Here is a 22,044-nt window from a genome sequence, read left to right on the forward strand (position 1 = left end):
CAGGTGTTCAGATGGACATCACAGAAGATAGAAGTTTGAGACTCTCAGGGGCTGTGGTAAAAAAGATGATCGAGGAATACCTTCATTGTGGGCACATCCTGTACCTGGACAATTGGTACACAAGCCCCCTTCTAGCCAGGTACCTTCACCTGCAGGAAACTGGTCTGTGTGGCACTGTAAAGAAGAACTGTCGGCACATGGTGAAGGTGGGGAGGAAGCTTCAGAGAAACGAGGTTGTTTTTTACAAATCACATAATATCCTCGCAACAGCATGGCACCTCAAATGCGAAGTATTCCTCCTCTCATCTGTTCATTGGCCCCTTGTACACCTCACAGACAGTGTAGATTACAGGGCAGAAGGGCGGTGCCACATCTGGAAACCAGAATCTGTCTTGGCTTACAATGTGAATATGTGACAGGTGGATCAATCAGACGTCATGATTTCCAGTGTTGACTATGCCAGGCCCACGATGAAGTGGTATAAAAAATTATTCTTCCTTCTCCTCGACATCACCGTCCTCAACGCACACTATCTCCATGCACACACCACTGGCATCCAGGAGACCTTCGAGGGCTATATTCGCGGGCCGGCCGGGAAATAGTGGGAGAATATGGGGAAGATAGAAGTACTGCTCGCCACTGCCACACCGCCACCACACCTCTCTGCCTCACTTCTAGACACTTCCCCAAAATCGTCCCTCCAAGTGGAACACATCAGAATCCCCAGCGGAGATGTCACATGTGTGCAAACAGCACTGTAAGGCCACATACTCAGTGGAAGGACTCAAGGTATATGTGTGCAGAGTGTGATGTAGGACTGTGCATATAACCATGCTTCGAGGAGTATCACACTCTCGCTAACTATTGAGAAACAATAGTGTGGTAATGACGAGCGATAAAAAGATGCTCAAAAAGTGTTGTAAATACGAAAATAGATGCTCAGAAAGTGTTATAAGTACTGCATACAGTGATGACATGTAAATATTTTCTTGTAAGTGTAAGGACTGAACGTTGTCGAGTAAAGTCTTACGTATGTTCTGCTAAGTGTTAGATGATGTATTCACAGTGAGATGATCAAAAATACTCTGGTAATGTCTGTGTATACTGAAGGCATGTTGTAAATAATTTACTGTTAGTGAAAGGGCTGTAAATTGTGAAGTCAAGTTATGCATATTTTCTCGTAACTGTAAGACAATGCATTCACAGTGATACGTATAGTATTGCATGAGTAAGTGATTTTTTCCCCCAAAAAACAAGATTTCTTTATGAAATAATAAGATTTTTTTTTGCGTGGGTGTGAAGTGGATTGAAAAATGTTAAGACCATTCCTATGCCTTCCCTGAGTCACGATGGTGAGAATACTTGAGTTTACCTTGCATAGAAAACGGGTTTCCTCTCACTGCTACTGGGGATTCTCTGCTCGCTTACACCTGCCGGCAGCTGGAGGGACTATAAAAAACGCACTTCCAGCCTCCGGTGTTTTTTTTATGGTCATATTCGTTTTCTGCACATCAAAATCTATCATTTTAGCCAAAAAATAAAAAATAAAAATAATTGGTCGGCACGGGGGTGACACTTAGGGCTTGAAGTGGCCAGCACGCAGCAGGTTCAGGGCCATGGCTTCAGGCCACCGTGTTCTGAAATCAACGATAGTGAGGATATACTTTGATCCATCACTAGCCCTAGGAGAGGTTGGCCCAACAATGTCAACTGCTACCCTCTTGAACGGTTCAAAGACTATTGGCATTGGTTTCAATGGCACAGGACGGATACGTCCCCGGTCAGTGGTATGCTGACACACATTGCAGGAATGTAGAAACCTAGTTATTTCCCATCCCATTCCTGGCCAGAAAAAGTCAGCATGGATGTGGTCAGAGGTTTTCTTTTGGCCCATGTGACCTCCCATCACTGAACAGTGACCTAATTCAAACACTGCTCAGTGATACTTCGCGGGAACGACAAACTGCAGTTGAACTTCACCCTGGGGTGTTTGTGACTCATGGTACAGCCGTCCTTGCTTACAAAGGAACCTGGCTTGACCTCCCCATGAATACTTAATCACATTACCCTCCAGCTTCTTACGCACTGAGGCAAGTGTCGGGTCAGTCTGTTGTTCTTGGACATCTTGTCTACGAATCAGATCTTGCAGCATTGTGATGGTCAATGGGGTGACACAATTTGAAGCCTTAGCCATGGCTCGTGTTACTGCAACAGCCGAAGTCTGAGTAGCAACATCTATGGAGCAACTATTTTTGATGCCTGGCATATTACCTATATGAGGTCAATCAAGGGTTCTGGCATGACAACAGCAGCTGTCAAGCCAGTGTAGAAAGGAGATATCACCTGGATACGTGCCTCAGGGAACAATCTCACTGATCCATCAATAAGTCTAACTTGGATCTGCCTACCTGTGTACTCGTTGGGCCAAACTAATTCTGCTTGATGGAGCAACCTGAGGAACCATTGTCGTCTCTCAAAACATTTACGGAAACACCTCCCACAAACCCTGGCTGAACAAGAAAGGCAGTTTGTTACTGGTGGAAAGGTCTGAGGAGGTAGCAGCCAGTCACTGATGAGACTGGGGGACGAATGATGCAGCAAATGTGGCGCCCTAAGAACTAGATGCCAGAGGGGTCGTGCTCACCATCTGAGGAGTTGGAGCATTGACCACCTGTGGTGGAGAGTTCACTGTCGCAGGGGGACTAGTGAACTGTGTAAAAATACCTGTACTGGTGGGGATGGCACCACCATGCGCTTGTGGAATGAAGGCTGTGTTTGCATCCTGACTCCGATACACTAAAGTTGATTGTCCTGACTAAGGGTTACGTGGTTTGTACTTGTTCTGCTGCTGCTTGGGATACTGCTGCTGGTTGGGGTACTGCTTGTACTTCTTCCAATTGGGTTTCTGCATATTTTGCCCCTGGTCCTTCTTCTGCGGTTTCTTTGGACCTTGGCCATTATTCTGAGAATGGTCTTGATGCTGGGTTTCAGTCTGAGATGGCTTCCCAGACTTGTCACCTTTCCTGTTCCAGGTCTGTTGCTTACAAGTTTGGTACCCATATGCAGTGAAGAATGCATCAGCCTTCTCCACCATTTGGCTGGCATCCCTTACCTGGCAGATCTTAAGCTGAGCCATAAGCTCATCAGGCCACGACTTTTCTAGCTGCGTGTGCATCATAAGATCAATTATCCCGGCCCTCTTGCATGCGAGGGGTCTCATCTATCTCCATCCACTCATCTAAGTAAGCAGTGAGATGGCTGAGGAACTGAACAACAGTCTCCTTTTCTTTGAGATGTGTCCTGATGAACTGACTCCTGGCATCGTCAGCTGTGAGACCATACGCTTTGATGAGTGTGGCCTTCATCATCTCATATGTGAGATTGTCTCCACGAATTCTGTGGAGAATATCAAGGGCAGGGCCCTCAAACAAGCTAAGAAACTGAAGCCGCTTAGCTGCCTCATCCAGCTGGTAAAGCTGCACCATGTCTGCAAAATGAGCTATGAATGGCTCGATTCGCTCACCTTCCTTGAATGAAGGAAGCTTGAGGTGTGGGGTTGACAGAACATGTGCAGGGAGAGCACTTGTGGAGCTCGGGTTGCCTGCATCAGATGTACCTGAAGCCAAGGAGTCTCGCTTGAGCTTCAGCATCTCAAGTTCATGTGTCTCACGTGCCTAGTGCTCGGCACGCTCGTGTTCACGTTATTCTCGCTCGTGTTCGTGTTGTTCTCGCTCGTGTTCACGTTTTCTCTTGTGTTCCTCACGCTGAATTTTATGCTCTTCACGGGCATCACTCTCACGTTGCTGTTCATAAGTGTTCCGTGAGAGCACATAGTATTTAATTTCCTTGGGATTGGTAAGGCCCATATCTTTGGCTTCCTGTACATATACTGTATACTAGTAGCCATGATGCTAACTCACCTAAGGCTGAGTGGACTAAAGACTGAGTACTGGCTGCTGTTTCGCAGAGCAATGCTAATAATCAAAAGTAAAGAATATAGGCACATGCTGGTGGTGACCAGTCTTATCTCCTGTAGAGGAGGGCTCACTGTCACAGGGGGACTAGTGAATTGTTATTCATTTTATCTCCTGCGGAGGAGGATTCACTGTCACAGGGGGACTGGTGAATTGTTACTCGTTTTATCTCCTTAAACTGGTAGGATTCTCTGTCGCTGGGGGATTAGTGAATTGGGACTAATCTTATCTAGTTAAACTGGTAAGATTCACTGTCTCATTGGGACTAGTGAACTGTAACTAATCTTATCTAGTTAAACTTGTAAGATTCACTGCTACAAGGGTACTAGTGAATCGTGACTAGTCTTAGCTAACTAAACTGGTAGGATTCACTGTCGCTGGGGGACTAGTGAATCGTGACTAGTCTTATCTAACTAAACTGGTAGGATTCACTGTCGCAGGGGGACTAGTGAATCTGTGACTAGTGCCTATAGCCTCTATTGATAACAAATACCTAGGTTTCAGTGAGTGAGTATTCTTTCATTAATAACTTTAGAGCTAGGAGTTAGTATCCTGGAATGAGGTCGCCAGATATCACGGGAGGATGTGAAATTTAAGAATAAAAGCTGATATTAATCGAAGGTAAACACAAAGAAACTGACTTGTGAAAATCAAGTAGTGTGTTCTACTTTATGCTGGGTTACTTCGCCAATTCTCTAAAGAGGAGAATTTTATAAACTTTCTCAACAGTACACAGCAGAGACTATCTACTCACGAATGCTGTATCATTAGTACTGTTAGCCTCTCAGAAAGTGTGATGTTTACCCCCTGACAATCAATAATTAATAATAATAATGAACAAGTTCTTGCTGATGCTTAACTCCTGGCTGGCACAACGGATTTAAGTTTTGATACAAAAGAACTGGCCTAATTACCAGTTGTGAATAATGTAAGGAGTTTGTGCAAACAAGGAGCAGCAAACTAAAGTAAGCTCAATGTGGAGAAATCAAACACCGTTAATACATTACATTAAGCTCAAAGAAAAGAACTGTAAACTTATTGATTACAATGAAATAAATTTACGTTACATGAATCTCAAAAATGAGTTCAAGAGGGGAATTCACTTTCACAGGGGGACTTATTAATTCAAATAACAAAGGAAATACATTCACTCACTCATTCAAAAGCTAATCAAACTTAAGGCTAAGACATCGAACGAAAATACTGGTCAGTGGAGGGAACAGAGCTGAAGCTGCGAAAGACTAGGCGTCTGTCTGTTGAACACTAGGCACTGCTATTCGTTGCTTGTCCGCTACACCGATCACCGTAGGTGGAGAGATCCGGAAATCACTGAACAATGGAGATGCTGCTCTCTATGCTGGGCACAAACGACTCTACTCTCTTGGCGGGTTGAAGCTGCCTGACTGAAGTAAGCAAGCTGGGGCACAAAGCACGAGAGATGAGTGTGGCTTAACTTAATGATCGAGAGGCAATGTGAAAATGACAACTACACAAAAATTTTCGCTCAGTTAAACGCAGTCTGTACAGAAAGACAGTCACTTATGAACACAATGACAAGGTTTATGAAACTCATTACGATCTGAGTACAAAAACGAGGCAGTTAACGGTCTGAGAGAAAATTTTACGCATTTCAATGGAATTCAGACGTTCCCTTATATGATAATAATACAATGTCGCGATTTAATTCGTGACACAAGACATGCTGCTGTGATCTGGCAGGAAGCATACCATGGAAGTCTGTTAGGTATGTAATAATATATTCACTTTGCTCGTATATCTTCAATAATTTTTCCATGCAAATAATAGCAAAAGGAGGATAAATCATAATTCATGCTTGGCCTATACAGTTCTAGAAAACAAAACTTGTCTTCTAAAATGATTGTTATGAAGTACGAATGGAAAAAGTGCCCAGATAAGAGATGAAAAAAGCACAGTAACAAGAGAGCATTAAGTATGGGAAGAGATCTGGAGACCAATACTTGTTACTACATTCCACACTTTAGCCACAGACTTGTACCTGGTGGAATGTAGTAATGGGTATAGGTCTCCAAATCTTCTCCCATCCTGAATGCCTTCTTATTTGTGTGTGTGTGTGTGTGTGTGTGTGTGTGTGTTTCATTGCTTATCTCTGCACCTTTGCCATTCCCACTTCTTAACAATCATTTTAGAAAATTTTTGCTTTCTACTTCATTATTATTTTTGTGGAAGTATAATTATACATAAAGCAAGTAATAGATTTGGATTGTTACATGCATAGCATACTCGAATATCAAAACGAGGGTGCTTTCTCATGAAAACAAGTGTTTTGGTACATACTTTAACTGTGGACATTCGTTCAAAGATCCCATTCACCTATGAGCTGTAGCTAACTTATATTGCACAAAATAGCGTACTTACATGTGACCGTGATGCGGTTTTCAGGCCGTAACTCGAGAATCTATGCATGAATGCTTTTCTAAACACGAAGAGAAACATCTACACTTGACAAGCCGCGTTTTAGTGTATATTATGCTCACATGCGCCTTTTTATCTAGGAGTTATGACTGATGAAGAAGAAAGAAAGACAAAATTGATATATTTGCGGTTCGATTTTGCGACTCCTACAAAGGTTAGCAAGACTTCGCGAGAAATTTTGCACTTGAATAGCGAAGGTATTTTGGTTCATGAGTTCAGAGCAAAGCTTTGCGACCGTTTTCACGCAAATGCTCCTATATCCTAGAGTACGGGACACCAGTTTGAACCTTCGCCATTCCTACTTATGGAGTGCTACCGCACTCCGTGTTACTGTATGTTGCTCGTAAATGCCCGCTCTTTATGCCCTTCTACTGTCAATTTTTACTAATTCTAGCACATACATATTTCCTGCATAAACATAATAGTTTAGAATGGACTAGCAAAGTTTCTGGTTTATTGAACAGAACATTCAAAATTCGCGCTCTGTTAGCGCTCATGCAGCGCATATTCGCTCAGTCTTTTGACTACCACGGCATTCAAACTTGGTTTCACCAAGACTGACAGTCGAGATTTTTTTATAGTAAGGATGATTGATGCTCAGGAAAGTCTGACGACTGTTGGATTGCCTGAATGTTTTTTTTTTTTTCTTTTTTTTAATAGACTGGCCCTTAGACATCACGAAAAGTAACTTGCCAATATGTATGAAAAGAAAAGTAAATAACGAATGTATAATTCCGGCTATGACGTACGGTTGTGAATCCTGCAAATTGACAAAATCAATGGAAAATCAACTAATCCGTTCTGAAAGACCAGTGGAAAGGTTAGTGTTGGGAATATCTTTACGAAACAGGAGAAGATCAGCTTGAGTGAGAAAGTAGAATAAAATCAAAGACATTATAGATGTTATAAAAAGAACAGAAATGGGGGTAGATCATGTAGGAAGAATAAGGGACATCTGATGGAGCAAGAAGCTCAATGACTGGACTCCAAGAGATAGTAAGTGTAGCAGAAAAAGGCCAAACAGGAGGTGGAGAGATGACAGAGAAGCTTGCAGGCATAACGTGGAACAGATTGGCGCAATCACGGAATTCGCGGAAAAGGTTGGGGGAGGCCCCTGTTCAGAAGTGGATTTGCAATGATATATATATATATATATATATATATATATATATATATATATATATATATATATATATATATATATATATATATTGGGGTTTCCTTCCCGGGATCCCGGGATCCCGGCCGTAAATGGTAATGTTTTTTTTTCCCGGGACTTGGGTTTAAATCCCGTGATTTTAGTTGTAATCATATGTCTCTGATTTGCTGTTTTGTAAGATACGAAACCACAAGAGAGAGAGAGAGTGAGAGTAGACTCAAGTGACAGACGGTATTCTGACAGTCCCGTACTGTCCCCGTACCGATCCTGTACACTTCTGCTGCTGGCTTTCTCCACCTCTTGCATGGTTTCTGGCTTTAGTCCTATTCATATCCCTGCAGAGGTGTGTAATGTTGCGTTTACTGTTGAGTAATCTGTCTGTGTAAAAGGCCGAAATGCAAGCCATGATGCACTGGTGTGTCTTGGCTTGCAAGATACGGAAATTACGGATATGTGACTGGTATGATGAATGACGTAGTGCATTACTTTTTATGTTTTTCAGGTGATTTTATTTGATTTTACGAAAAAGGATAATGGCAGATTCTTCATGGAATAACGAATCATATGCATGGGAATACTTTGATAAACTGAAAAAAGAAGAGTCATCAAATTGTAGAAAATGCAATGCAGTGATAAAGTGCAGGGGATGATCCACCAGTGGTATGATCCGTCATTTAAGAAACAAATATGCAATTGATAAAGTTGAAGAACTCAAACGTCCTGCTGACAAAGAGGACAGTCAGGATACTGATGTAAGTGGTGTGAAGAGAAAGGCTATGCAACAAAAGATAACAGTATTTATGAAAAAGGAGACAAGGGAGGAAATCATTGGTAAGCTGGCAGCAGTAGATGGATTCTCCATAAATGCCATCACAAAGAGTGAGTTCATAAGAAATTCAATGTTTGAAAAGGGACACACGTTGCTAAAAATCCGTCTCTTGTGATGGATCTTGTGCACAAGCAGTATGCAGTTGCAAAGGAAAGGCTGATATAAAGCATTGGCAAAATACTGGGCTTAAGTTTGGATTATCTCTTGATAAGTATACTTTATTGAAAAACAAGCGTTACTTGAACATCAACTTACATGCTAGTGAGACCTTTTGGAACTTAGGAATGGTTAAAATTGTGGGTTCACTGCCAGCAGAGACTGCAGTTGAGTTGGTTGTGAATAAGTTAGCTGAGTTTCATGCAGACTTAGAAAGAGATGTAGTAGCATGTGTAACTGATGGAGCTAGTGTCATGGTTAAATTTGGCAAACTTATCAATGTAGATCATCATATGTGCTATGCTCATGGAATACACTTAGCTGTATGCGATGTTCTGTACAAGAAAACAGAAGAGATGGTAGTTAGTGTGGAAATGGAAACCCTTACCAAGCTCCAAAATGAGGAAATTGCTGATTTGGAATCTGAGCAAGAGGAAGAGGACTTAAGTAGTGTGATAGAAGTGATATCAAATGATGATTTGGAAAATGTTAGGGTAATGGAGCTGGAAAATAATGAGCGCAAAACATAAATTTCTCTGCAACAATCAACAAAGTTAGGAAAATTATAAGAATGTCCAGAAAGGCACCCACAAAAAATGATAAACTACAGATTCATGTTGTTAGTGAGCATGGGAAAGAACTGATGCTGAAACTAGACTCTAAGACAAGATGGAACAGCTTGCTAGACATGTTGGAGCGATTTCTGAATATAAAAAGTTCAATTGCTAAAGCTATGATTGATTGTAATATTGAAATGAATATTACAAACAGGGAATTTGAGGTACTGAATGACACAGTAAAAGCACTGCAACCTGTGAAAATAGGGGCAGAAAGGTTGGGAGGCAGAGATACAACTCTTCTTAGTGCCGAGGGTGTATTTTCATTCATGTTAAATGAACTGAATGAGCAGAATTCTCCATTGTCAGTGAAGTTGAAAAATTCCCTGTACAGAAGAATAAATGAAAGAAGGAGTAAGGTTCTTGTAAGCCTTGTGAAATATCTGCATTGTGGAAAGCAATACAATATTTGTGAAGGAGGACTGCCAACCTTGGAAGTTAAGTCTACCCTAGTGGAGGCAGCTAAAAAGATGCTATCAAGAATGTTTGAAGTAAGTAATGAGGAGGAATCACCAAACTGGCGACCAACAGCTAATGTTGATATGGAAGCATCTGTAGATGAGGAAATAACACTCACAGATAAACTCCAGGCAGCTATAGAACAGGTTCAGAATAAGAATAATGCAAGCTTGTTCAGATTTTTTTTTTTTAATCTCTCCGACTCTGGGCATAGGCTTCACAGCCTGCTCTCAAGGCCCAGTAATCCTCCTACATACCATACACCTCTCTACATGTCACCACTTCGGCGCTAACACCCACCGTCCATATTGAATACATGCTAGGGCTGTCTCGTACATGACTGGTGTATTGGTATTAGCGGGGTTACTTTTATGACATGTCGGCGGGTCACCTGGTAGATCAGGAAAGTCTGCTTTTATAAAATTCAAATCCTTAAACTGTTCCCTGTCCCAGCCAGGATTCGAACCTGGGTCCATCAGGACTGCAGGCCGCCTCTCTACCGGTTCAGGCGGTGTTGATGTGTTTGAGGCAACAGGAGAGAGAACACATAATCTAGTACCACCAACACATAATCATAGTACCACCAACTTCAGTTGAAGCTGAAAGGGCATTTTCAGCTGCTGGTCTATTTATCACAAAACTCAGAACAAGGCTCACTGACCGCAGTATTGACTGTTTGTGCTTTCTGAAGAGTTATATTTCAAGAACAATTGTTAGTATGTGCATGATTGTGTGTTTGGCTTGTGTACATAAATTTATCTTTTTTTTTTTTCCACAGGCCATTCATGTGTGCTATTTACTGTAGGTTTTCGTAAAGTATGGCTTCCAAATGGCATTATATATGAAGTTCTTATTTTGTGTAATAGCTCGCTCTGAATGCCATGCAATACTGCAATTATGTTCTATTGTAGCTAAAGAAGCTAGTGTTTCTTACAGTGTGTTTTATGAACAACTTTTAATGTGTGTATTGTGTAATGATTACTAATGAATGGTAATCCACCGTTTATTGTGTGTAGGATGCTGGGATCTCTTCAGTGTGTTAACCGATTGTATTATTTTTCACTACCATTCAAATTTTCTTCAGGTTTTTGTGGAGTGTGGCTTCGAAATAGAATGATATATAATTATTTTGCTTATAAAAGATAACTTTGAATGTCTTTACACAATTATTATGTTTGTTTCTTTCACGGATATTACAATGAGATTGATTAAGATTTGTACTTATACTTGCACCAGTTTCCAATATAATAAAAAGAACTGTTCCCCAAGTGTCATATTATTTACGAAATTAATTACTTATCAAATAACCTACAGATACAACACTAGAGAAGTTTGTAGCATTAGCAAATGACATCACTTGGTACAAATATTACCTGATCTGGGGGATCCCGGGATATACCCAGATTTTTCCCGGAATCCCAGGATGCTAAGAAACGTACAAAACAGGAAACCCTAATATATATATATATATATATATATATATATATATATATATATATATATATATATATATATATATTCAGTAACAGAATAGAGGAAGGAAAAAAAGTGAGTAAAAAAAACATAATCCATACACCAGATAACTGGTGTCCTCCATTCATAAAATATCTGTAACAGTTGGACTTCGAACTGCTGTAGGTTTGGAGGGAAATAACTCTATGGAAGCGATTTCCAGAGAGATGCAGTTGAGGGAAAGAAGAATTCTGATAGGTGGAAGTTCTGCAATATGGTTGTGTGACATTCAAGTCATGAGCGCTACTAGATGCCTGTGTAGCACGAGGGAAGGCATGGAGAGGTGGCACAATGGATGCAACTTCGTCTGAGCATTTGCCTTAAAAATACCTGTAATATAATGCAAGGGAGGCAACATTACTTCTTACTTGTAGGGGAGGTAGTATGTTTATAATAGCAGGGTTATTAATAAGTCCAGCAGTTTTGTTCCGAATTTTGTATAGTTGTTTTAATGCAACCTTTCCACATCCATTCCACAAGAGTGAGCAATATTCAAGCTGAGAGCACACATGACTCTTTTAAATTATAGCTAACTGCTCGTCAGTGAAGTAATTACAGACTCTGTACAATAATCCATGTTTCTTTGAGGCAGTTTTTGCAAGTGATCTGACATGAAAGGTGTCAGCTGAGGGCATTGTTAAGTGAAACACCGAGAATTTCAATATTTTTGGAAATGGGAATATTAGTAGCACTGAAGATAATATACAAATATGGTAATATGTGCTATTAGTAAATTGTATATATTTGGTTTTACTACCATTTAATGAGACAAGGTTATTTTCTCACCATTCATTGATCGTAGATAACTCTTGATTTATGGAGATGGCTGTACTGAACTCAGAGTTTGTGATATTGGAATTTGTAAATGTGTGTCTGGTTGTGAATGAAGTATGAAGTGTTGAGTCATCTGCATTTGAATGGATGGGATTGTGGGTGACAGATAAGAGATCACTAATATGAACCAGGAACAGGGTTGGCGCCAGAACTGATCCCTGTGGCATGCTGGTGTTCATTGAGTGGAAAATGGAATATACATCATCTACTTTTACTCTTATTATTCTGTCGCCGAGATATGAGGAAAGCAGAGGAACAAAGGACGTTAGTCCATAGCAAGGGAGTTTGGACAGCAGGGAACGGTGCCATACTCTATCGAAAGCTTTGGAAATATCAAGGGCAACTGCATGAGTCTCTCCATGTTGGTCGATTGATTGATGAATGGTATCAGTCAGGAGACTGAATATGTCAATGGTGGATCTATCGTTGCGAAAACCATATTGTCAATCACCAATTAAGTTGTTCGATTCGTAACTATGCGCTTATTAATAAAAATTTCAAACACTTTACCAAGAGATGTGACAGCTATTGGTCTGTAATCAGAGGGGTCAGAGGACCTTCCTTTCTTTGGAACTGGGTGGATATTGGCTTCTTTCCATGAATTAGGGAATGAAGAAGTACGTATGGATGGACTGAATAATTTAGCTAGAACAGAGGCAAGGTCTGGGGAACACTTTTCAGAACAACTGGAGGAATATATATATATATACAGAGAGAGAGAGAGAGAGAGAGAGAGAGAGAGAGAGAGAGATACACGTATATTCAGTATCAACATCATCAGCTGTTTTAGTATCCACTGCAGGATTGGCCTATCCCAACCGAAGTGTGGACGATACACCCTGTGTATATCTACCATGTGACTTAAAGCTGTTTTATATATATCATCATCATCATCAGCCGTTTGAGTATCCACTGCAGGACCGGCCTATCCCGACCGAAGTCGGGACGATACAGCCAATGTATCTCTACCAAGTGGCTTAGGCTGTCTGGTAGAGAGTGTATGTAGGGTGAGAAGTGCTTGTAAGTGTAATTGTAGTGTTGGAGTGGCTTTGGATATGTGTGTGTAGTCGTGAACCAAGTGTTATCGGCCAACACAAGCCGACTGGGTGCAAGCATACTTTATAGCAAGCGACACTGGTTCAACCACAGCACCCCTTGTGTCCGCCAATGCAGTACTTGGCCGGGTGAACACTCCCAAAGTTAATTACCCTGGCGGGGCGCAAACCCTGGCTCACCCATGTATGAAACGCACACTCTACCACTGTACTACAGAGGCTCCATTTTATATATATATATATATATATATATATATATATATATATATATATGTGTGTGTGTGTGTGTGTGTGTGTGTGTGTATCAATTATGTTGTTGGGGCAGTCAGCAACATTCAGAGTGTCTGTAGGCTTGTGTAATTGTTCTCATACATTATCTCGAAACAGTCAAAGCAGACGGTTATATTAATCAATACCACTATATTAGGTAGACAATCCAACGGCGATTGACTGAAACTGTGCATTAAGGAGTTAACACATTTGTGTCAGTACAGACCTGCTCGTCCAATGTCTCCTCTTGGACCCGGCAGTCCTGGTCTTCCTGGAAGTCCACTCCATCCAGTGTCTCCACGTGGTCCCTTTTGAAAATTTCAAAAATGTATTATTTTTTGTCTCAGTTATGTTTTCAAGAAGTTTACTGGATTTTGAAGACATCATCATCATCATCATCATCTAATCCAGTGTTGTCCCATGAGGAGCATAGGACCCCGGGACTAAGCAAGCTGGACCTGACATTTAAGATGAGATTGACCAGTCTGTCATCCCTAAGTGGCATTACGTGACAATAACCCCAACCACCCCTTCCATGTAAACGTGTTCCGGCTTAATCCGATTGGAGTGACCTAATTACCCACTAAACCTCCTGCAGGCGCCATGTAACACTTGTAAATTCTGCATGTGACCGAAGCACCTACCAGCACAGAATTGTTGTTTTCACTGAAACAACAATAGAACATTCAGACATAAACATTGAATGAGATATTGATTCTAAGCAGATCAAATCGGGTATAGTTGTTGGGGAATCAATACTGCAGAATATTATTCCAAAAAGAATCACACTGAATTACATAATCCACCGGAACGGAATATATTTAATTTTGAAAAGATTTTCATTCATTATCTTCAAGCTGTTACTGATATACCAATTTTCTCCTTGAAGTAACGCTTTCAAAGAATTTTTCAACTTTTATTGTAGCCATTATACTTTTTGAATTCAGCCTTCATCAATGCAAATTCAGTTTTTCCACATTAAAGAAAAATATTTAGTGATAAACATTCAGTGTGAAAGCCATGCTGAGAGGCTTTGGCTCAACCGGTAGAGAGGTGGCCTGTAGTCCTACTGGACCCAGGTTCAAATCCCCGCTGGGGCAGGGAACAGTTTAAGGAATTGAATTTCACAAAATCAGACTTTACTGATCTACCAGGAGACCCGCCGATATGTCGTAAAAATACCCCCGCTAAAACCAATACACCAGTCCTGTATGAGACAGCCCTAGCATGTATTCAGTATGGACGGTGAGTGTCAGCGCCAAAGTGGTGACATGTAGGGGTGTATGGTATGTAGGAGCACTACTGGGCCTTGAGAGCAGGCTGCGAAGCCTATGCCCAGAGTCGGACACATAAAAAAAGAACTACAGGCAATAGGCTAGTTGCTGGCGAGTCAAAAACATACTACCATCCCGCCATAAATCACATTGAATTTCATAATCCACAAGAACTGAACATGTTTTGAAAAAAAGAAAAAAAGATCCCAGATTCTTCAGGCTGTTTTAAAAAGTGTAATAATTCTGGCAAAATTACGTATTCAGTATTTAAAACATCATGCTCTTGGCAGTTGTGGAGGTATCCTATACTGGCATACACACACACACACACACACACACACACACACACACACTATATCTATCTATATATATACATATATATATATATATATATATATATATATATATATATATATATATATATATACTGTATATCTCCCAGGGGCTGAATTCCACTGCTACATGGCACATCACCTATTTTAGCGTAGACCATGGGACCTCCTGTAGATACATAAGGCTCCAATGAGTATAATGTAAAGGGTGGCACAATAATTACATTTCTCCACAAAGTATGTGGCAGGGAGGTGAGATTACAGTAATCCCTCATTTATCCGGACATAACAGAGCCTAAGGCATGTCCGGGTAGTGGAAACATCCAAATAATGAACACTATTCCCCTACCATACCCAGATCCTACATATACCCACCTCCAACCTATAACTAACCTATTTGTACATTACCTGTGCTTGATTTGGCAGTGTATTCCGATCTTTCAGGTATAATTAGACATCAAAACACACAGAAATATCCAAAGTAATGGTAAACACCAAGAAAATCATACGGTAAAACCACTGAAGCCAAAGAACACTACGTCAACACTACTGTATGTTTTTTTTTTTTTTTTTTTTTTTTTTTTTATGTGTCCGACTCTGGGCATAGGCTTCACAGCCTGCTATCAAGGCCCAGCAGTCCTCCTACATACCATACACCTCTACATGTCACCACTTCGGCGCTAACACCCACCGTCCATATTGAATACATGCTAGGGCTGTCTCATACAGGACTGGTGTATTGGTATTAGCGGGGGTATTTTTACGACATGTCGGCGGGTCTTCTGGTAGATCAGTAAAGCCTGATTTAATGAAATTCAAATCCTTAAACTGTTCCCTGCCCCAGCCGGGATTTGAACCTGGGCCCGTTAGGACCGCACGCCACCTCTCTACCGGTTGAGCCACCGGTATGTACAGTACCCCTCCTTATTTTGGCAGTGTTTTCCGGTCATTCTGCCATATCTTGACATCAGAACAAATATAGGATTATCCAAGATCATTTCAACACCAAGAAAACATGAAAAAAAAAAAAAACACTGAAAACCAAAAAACACCCTACCTATACACCACTGTATGTACAGTACCCCTCCTAATTTTGGCACTGTTTTCAGGTCAGTCTGCCATATTTAGACATCAAAACACACATGAGAATATCCAAAGTAATGCTAAACCCCAAGAAAACCATGAAAAAACAAAACACTGAAAACCAAAATACACCCTACCTATACAATACTGTATTTATGGTATCCCTTTTAATTTTGGCACTGTTTTCAAGTCAATCTGCCATAATTAGACATCAAAAGACACATAGAAATATCCAAAGTAATGCTAAACACCAAGAAAACCATGAAAAAAAAAACAGTAAAATAAAAAAACACCTGATCTATACACTACTGTGTGTACAGTATATATCCTTCCTAATCTTGGCAGTTTTCTGGTCATTCTGCCATACTGAGATATCAAAACACAAATAAGATTGTCCACATTAATGCTAAATGTCACTAAAGCTTGCATACACAACAAAAATCCACAAAAATACTGACGACAGATTGCTCCCCGGTCTAAAAAAAAAAAAAATTCCACTGCAAGTATTCATTTCATTCATTCATTGCCAGACGCCATGTATCCCACATGGGGTGGCCAAGGGCTTAGAGTTGATTGTTTTACAGGGAGGGGCACTAATCCTCCACCAACCCCACTTGACACGTAGGGATGCCAACAGCATCTGGTGTTCCCAAGCGGTCACCCATCCAAGTACTAACCAGACCCAACGTTGCTTAACTTTGCTGATCGGACGGGAAGCGGTGTATTCAACGTGGTATGCCACCGGGAATTGTTATATTGGTATAAATGGTATACCAACATCTTTGCTGGTATTTATACTATAAGATAAACTAATAAAAACACATAAAGCTGACAAGTAAAAGTACAGAAATATATCAAGAATAAAGTGTTCAGGAGTAAAACTTACCTTCATATAACTTCCCACCATCCTTGGGAACTTTTGATGCATGGTTGCGGAGAGTAAGGACGTGTTTTCTGAGCTCTCCTCTAGCTATAGGGCTGCCTCACCGGCATTAGTTTTTGTTTTTTGTCACCACTAGGGCGTTTTTTTTTTTTTATTTAGGCTAGCTAGTACTCATTTTCCTCCCCTCCCTGTTTATAGATACAATAGGTGTTTGTGTCTTTTTCTGAGTTTACCTTTGCTTACTTGCCCACGGACGGTCCCCCCCTGTTGATCGCTCTGGGGCGTGAATCGACACGGTCGGGCCTCCCTGGAGTGGTTTGAGAGGGCAACCTGAGACATAGGTGTTCTGCCCTGGGTTATTCATCCATTGCTTGTCTTCTTGCCTTCTTCCCACTTCCCCCGTTAGGGGGGAGTGGTACTATGACGGACGCCCCTACTGTCTCCTCCCCTGACCAACCCCTGACTGATTCATGGACTGACGACACCCAGATAGACCGGTCCCAGACTCGAACCACCCTTGACATCCCTGTCCATAATATCCAGTTTGTGACTCTCCATGGAGGTTTGGAGGGTAAAGTGCTTGAAAGGGTACAGCAGGGAAGAAAGGTTGCTGGTTCCTTGAAAGCAGTGATAAGAAACAGGGAAGTGAGCATGGAAGTAAAAAAGTTACTACATGACAGTATTGTGATACCAACTCTAACGTACGGAAGTGAAGCTTGGACGTTGTTGGAAGGACACAAGTCAAGAGTGAGAGCAGTGGAAATGAGTTATTTAAGAGGAGCTTGTGGAGTCACGTGGAGAGACAGGCTGACGAATGAGGATATAAAGGAGCGTTGTGGTGTGGATGTGGATGTGATAGGAAGCGTTGTGAGGAACACACTGAGGTGGTTTGGCCATGTGGAGAGGATGGAGGGTGAAAGACCGACGAAGAGAGTGTATGTGAGTGAGGTGGAGGGTGGAAGAGGGAGGGGGAGACCGAGGATGAGATGGAGGGATGGGGTGGAGAGGTATATGAGAGAGGGGGGTGTGAGTTGGGAGCAGGGTAGTGAAATGGCGGGGGACAGGGCGACTTGGAGGCGATTTGTTTGTGGCCACCCCAAACGGGATTGAGGCGTCTGGCAATAGATAGATAGACAGATAGACTCTCCATGCTCTCGGTTCCACTTCCTTGAGCAGAATCAATCCTTTCATCATCAAGAAAGTGAATGATTACTGTGCTGGGGAGGTGGAACATGTCAGAAAACTTGGTAATGGAGACCTGCTAATCAAAACCGTAAATTCATCGCAGGTTAAAGACTTAATGAAACTGTGTAAGTTCCATGAATATAATGTCGAGCCAAGGATCCTGTATTCCATGAATTCCTGCAAAGGTGTTATCACCTGCAGGGATCTCATGGTTATGGAAGAGGACGAGATCATACGGGAACTTGCTCAGCAGGACGTAATCGGTGCCCGGTTTATTACTAGATATTCTGAAGGCGTGAGGACGAAGACTGCCTCTATTGTCTTGACTTTTGGCAAAGTTTCACTCCCGGATCATGTCAAAATTGGCTACGAAATTGTTAACATAAGGCCTTATATCCCCAATCCACTCCATTGCTTAAGATGTCAATTATATGGGCACGGTGATAAGACTTGCCAGGCTTCCCAGTCAGTTGTGGCAAATGTGGAACACAAGGACATGATGCTGAACACTGCACATCGGAGATAGTACTATGTTTTCACTGCAAGGGTGCACACTCCACTTCTTCTAGGGATTGTCCCAAGTGGAAGGAGGAGAAGGAGGTCTGCACAGTGAAAGCAACTGAGGGCATTTCCTACTACGAATCTAGGAAAACCGTGAAGGAGTTGCATGCAACTCTTACGCCAAATAGGTCCTATGCTTCTGCGGTAATGTCCCGTCCCGTGATGTGTTCTGTTGAAACACTGACTGACCCTGAACCTGTTCCTCTTGCCTCACACTCTACCTCTCAATCTGAGCCTCCTGTCCAATCCATCTCTCAAACTGAAACCCCTGTTGCACCTTCCTACTCTCAGGCTGCTGCTGCCTCTCAGTCAGTCAAGCCTAATCAGAAGCCTGACAAATCTAGTAAAAGTAATTTGACCACCCTTACCAAGTCACGAACTCATGTTCTTCCTGCTCCTGGCCCAGCGAGGGAGAGGAAAAGGTAGCTCTTCCTTGGTGAAATCTGGGACCCTAGTTATTGATGAAAACATGGAGGTTTCCGTCACCAAGCACCGGGATTGGTCCCCCGGTAGTTGCTCGTCTGTTAGCGGGCGGCATAAAAGAACTAAGAGCACTGGGCACCCTCATAAATCTTAAACCACCACATTCACTATATTACAGTGGAATTGTAGAGGTAATGGGAATAAATTACAGAATATAGCAATCTTGCTTTCCATACACATGCCAGACGTTGTATGTTTACAGGAGACATGCCTGGAGGATCATCCTGATCCTTCACAGTTCAAACACTACCATTCGTATAAAAGATATGAAGGTCATGGAATTGCCATATACACCCACAAATCACACCCATAAACAGAAGTGATACTAAATTTTACTCTGGAAGCTGTCGTGTGCAGAGTAAAATTTAATAACACGTATCTGTCTATTTGCTCTTCGTACTGTCCTCCACATGGCCTCATTGACAGTGATGCTTTAAATAAAGTATTTGAACATCTTCTTGGAAATAAGTTAGTGTTGGTAATTTTAATGCCCATCACTATCAATGGGGTAGCTAGAGGATCGATGGTCGTGGGGAGCAAGTAGCCGACCTGATACTACAGTCCAACCTATGTCATCTGAACGATGGTAGAGTGACTCGTGTAGATGATCGCACTGGTAACTTTTCGGCCATTGACTTATCTCTGGCCTCCCCTGGTATACATCAAGATTTCTCATGGGACTCTTATGACGACTCCTTGGGAAGTGATCATTTACCCATCTGTCTTTCTTATACAAGCAACATTGTTTCGGACCCTCCACCTCCAAAATTTAACTATAAGAAAGCAGACTGGGGATCCTTCTCAAGGATCGCCAAGTTAAATACATCTGGGGAGACCATAGATGTTAAGGTCGAAAATGTAACTACTTCCATATTACATGCAGCTGAGGCTGCTATTCCCAAGTCTTCTACAGTTCATGCGAAGCACAGAGCACATTGGTGGACGCCAGATTGCCGACACGCATTAAGGAAATGCAATAGGAGATACAGAATTTTTGATAGTCAGCCCACTGAGGAAAATTTTATTGCAAACAAACAGGCACGGGCTGAGGGAAGGAGAATAATAAGAAGGGCCAAACGTGACTCCTGGCAGTCCTTTGTGTCCACGTTGACTCCCACTACACCATTAAGTAAAGTCTGGTCCATTATAAGAATATTTAATAATAAAGGCCCATACTTCCATGTTACCACCCTGCGGGTTAACAACACCATCTATGACGAGCCCATGGACGTTACTAACATCCTCGCCAGGAGTTTTTCTCATATAAGTAGCTTAGCCAATTATGATCCACGTTTTCAACATCATAAACACACGGCTGAGCTACAGATCATAGACTTTGCCACAGAAGACGTAGACTCCCTGTACAACCAAGAGTTTACGCTACATGAACTGCACCTTGCCCTTAAATCCTGTAAAGACCCCAGCCCTGGACCAGATATGATCCAGCATCTTAATCAAGACAACCTGATTAAGATGTTAGCACTGTACAATGAGAACTGGGCATCTCGAAAGTTCCCAAACTTATGGCACTTTGTGCACGTCATACCGATACCCAAAGAGGCTGGTCGTCTTATGAACCCCACTTCATTTTGTCCTATTGTGTTGACTTCTTGTCTATGTAAGGTCATGGAATGAATGGTAAACAATAGGCTTCTTCTTGTTTTAGAGTCGAAGAATTTGTTAAATGATCAACAATGTGGTTTCGGTACATACAGAAGTTCACTAGATCATTTACTGAATTTGGAGCATTGTATTTCAGAGGCATTTGCCAATATAGAATTCATGACAGGAGTGTTCTTGGACATCCATAAGGCCTATGACATGACATGGCGACACTGTATGCAAATGAAGCTCTATGCTTATGGTTTAAGAGGAAATTTGCCTATTTTTATTTCAAATTTCTTAACCCCTACACCGCGGGCTTGTTTACCAATTACTTGCGTGTGCCGCGGGGTTATTTGGGCTCCGACAGACTCTCAAAAAATATTTGCCAAAAATCAGTTATTAGTCCTAGAATAATAAAATTACATATGCTTATGGCACATACCTTCAGCTTTCTCCTGGAATGATTGTTGAGCCTTCGTCGGTTACCGTAGGACTTGTGGAGACCTCTGAAGTAGGGTAACAAAGTCTCCACTTTACACTTCCCAACAACCCGTAATATGATTACCACAGCCAGATACAAACACTATAAACACTATTCTACAATTTTCAAGTAGTTTGGGATCCATACTCAAAAAAAAAAACACTGTGAAAGCAATGGAAATTACGAGCGCGTCTGATCGTCGCACTGGCACTAGTTCGCTCATGGTAGTCTGTCATTTATTATTCATAAAACCCCTCACACTTTATATTTCTATTACTATATAACACTTATATATATCTACAGTCTTTATCCATAAGTTTCCTTCTGTAGTATTAGTTTATTGTCACTGTAGGGATTCAATTTCTTTCAGTAAAATACGTAGCATTCACTTTCTCGTCCTGTATACTGGCATTGAGAGTGAATGTCACTTTCATCTTCACTCTCATAACTCATAGCATTCAGACATGCTAGAGTGAAACTTTCACTTTCATTACTCCTAGGGTATATACTCGTATTCTTATAATACTACTCATTTACATTTCTATTTACGTTCTCTATTTTATTTACGTTATTTACATTTCTATTTTATTTACAGTGTTATGCACTGTCACTTGAAATAACTTATAAAACTATTTTCCATTGTTCACGTATATTTACATTCATTACTTTCACTTGCTGTTTACACATTATTTACACATTATTTACAATTCCACTTGCACTGTTTTACTCAATAGAAAGATCGTAGTCACTCTTTTATCAATTGTCAGCCCTTTACCTCTTTCCACACGAGGTTTAGTAGGGGGTAAAGGTCACAGAGCCATTTGCATGGGGGTGAAAA

The 22,044-nt window shown here is 41.4% G+C and overlaps 2 pseudogenes; one reads left to right on the plus strand and one right to left on the minus strand.

The window, feature by feature from the left end:
- The first annotated feature begins 8,120 nt into the window (after positions 1-8,120).
- LOC145415418 (uncharacterized) overlaps positions 8,121-22,044 on the plus strand; it is a 32,584-nt pseudogene continuing 18,660 nt past the window's right edge.
- Positions 16,637-16,754, minus strand: LOC145416721 (5S ribosomal RNA; annotated as a pseudogene).

The sequence above is a fragment of the Coenobita brevimanus genome, chromosome 13 (genome assembly GCF_032717465.1).
Source record: "Coenobita brevimanus isolate Jiangsu-jjx chromosome 13, ASM3271746v2, whole genome shotgun sequence".
Taxonomy (NCBI): Eukaryota; Metazoa; Arthropoda; class Malacostraca; order Decapoda; family Coenobitidae; genus Coenobita; species Coenobita brevimanus.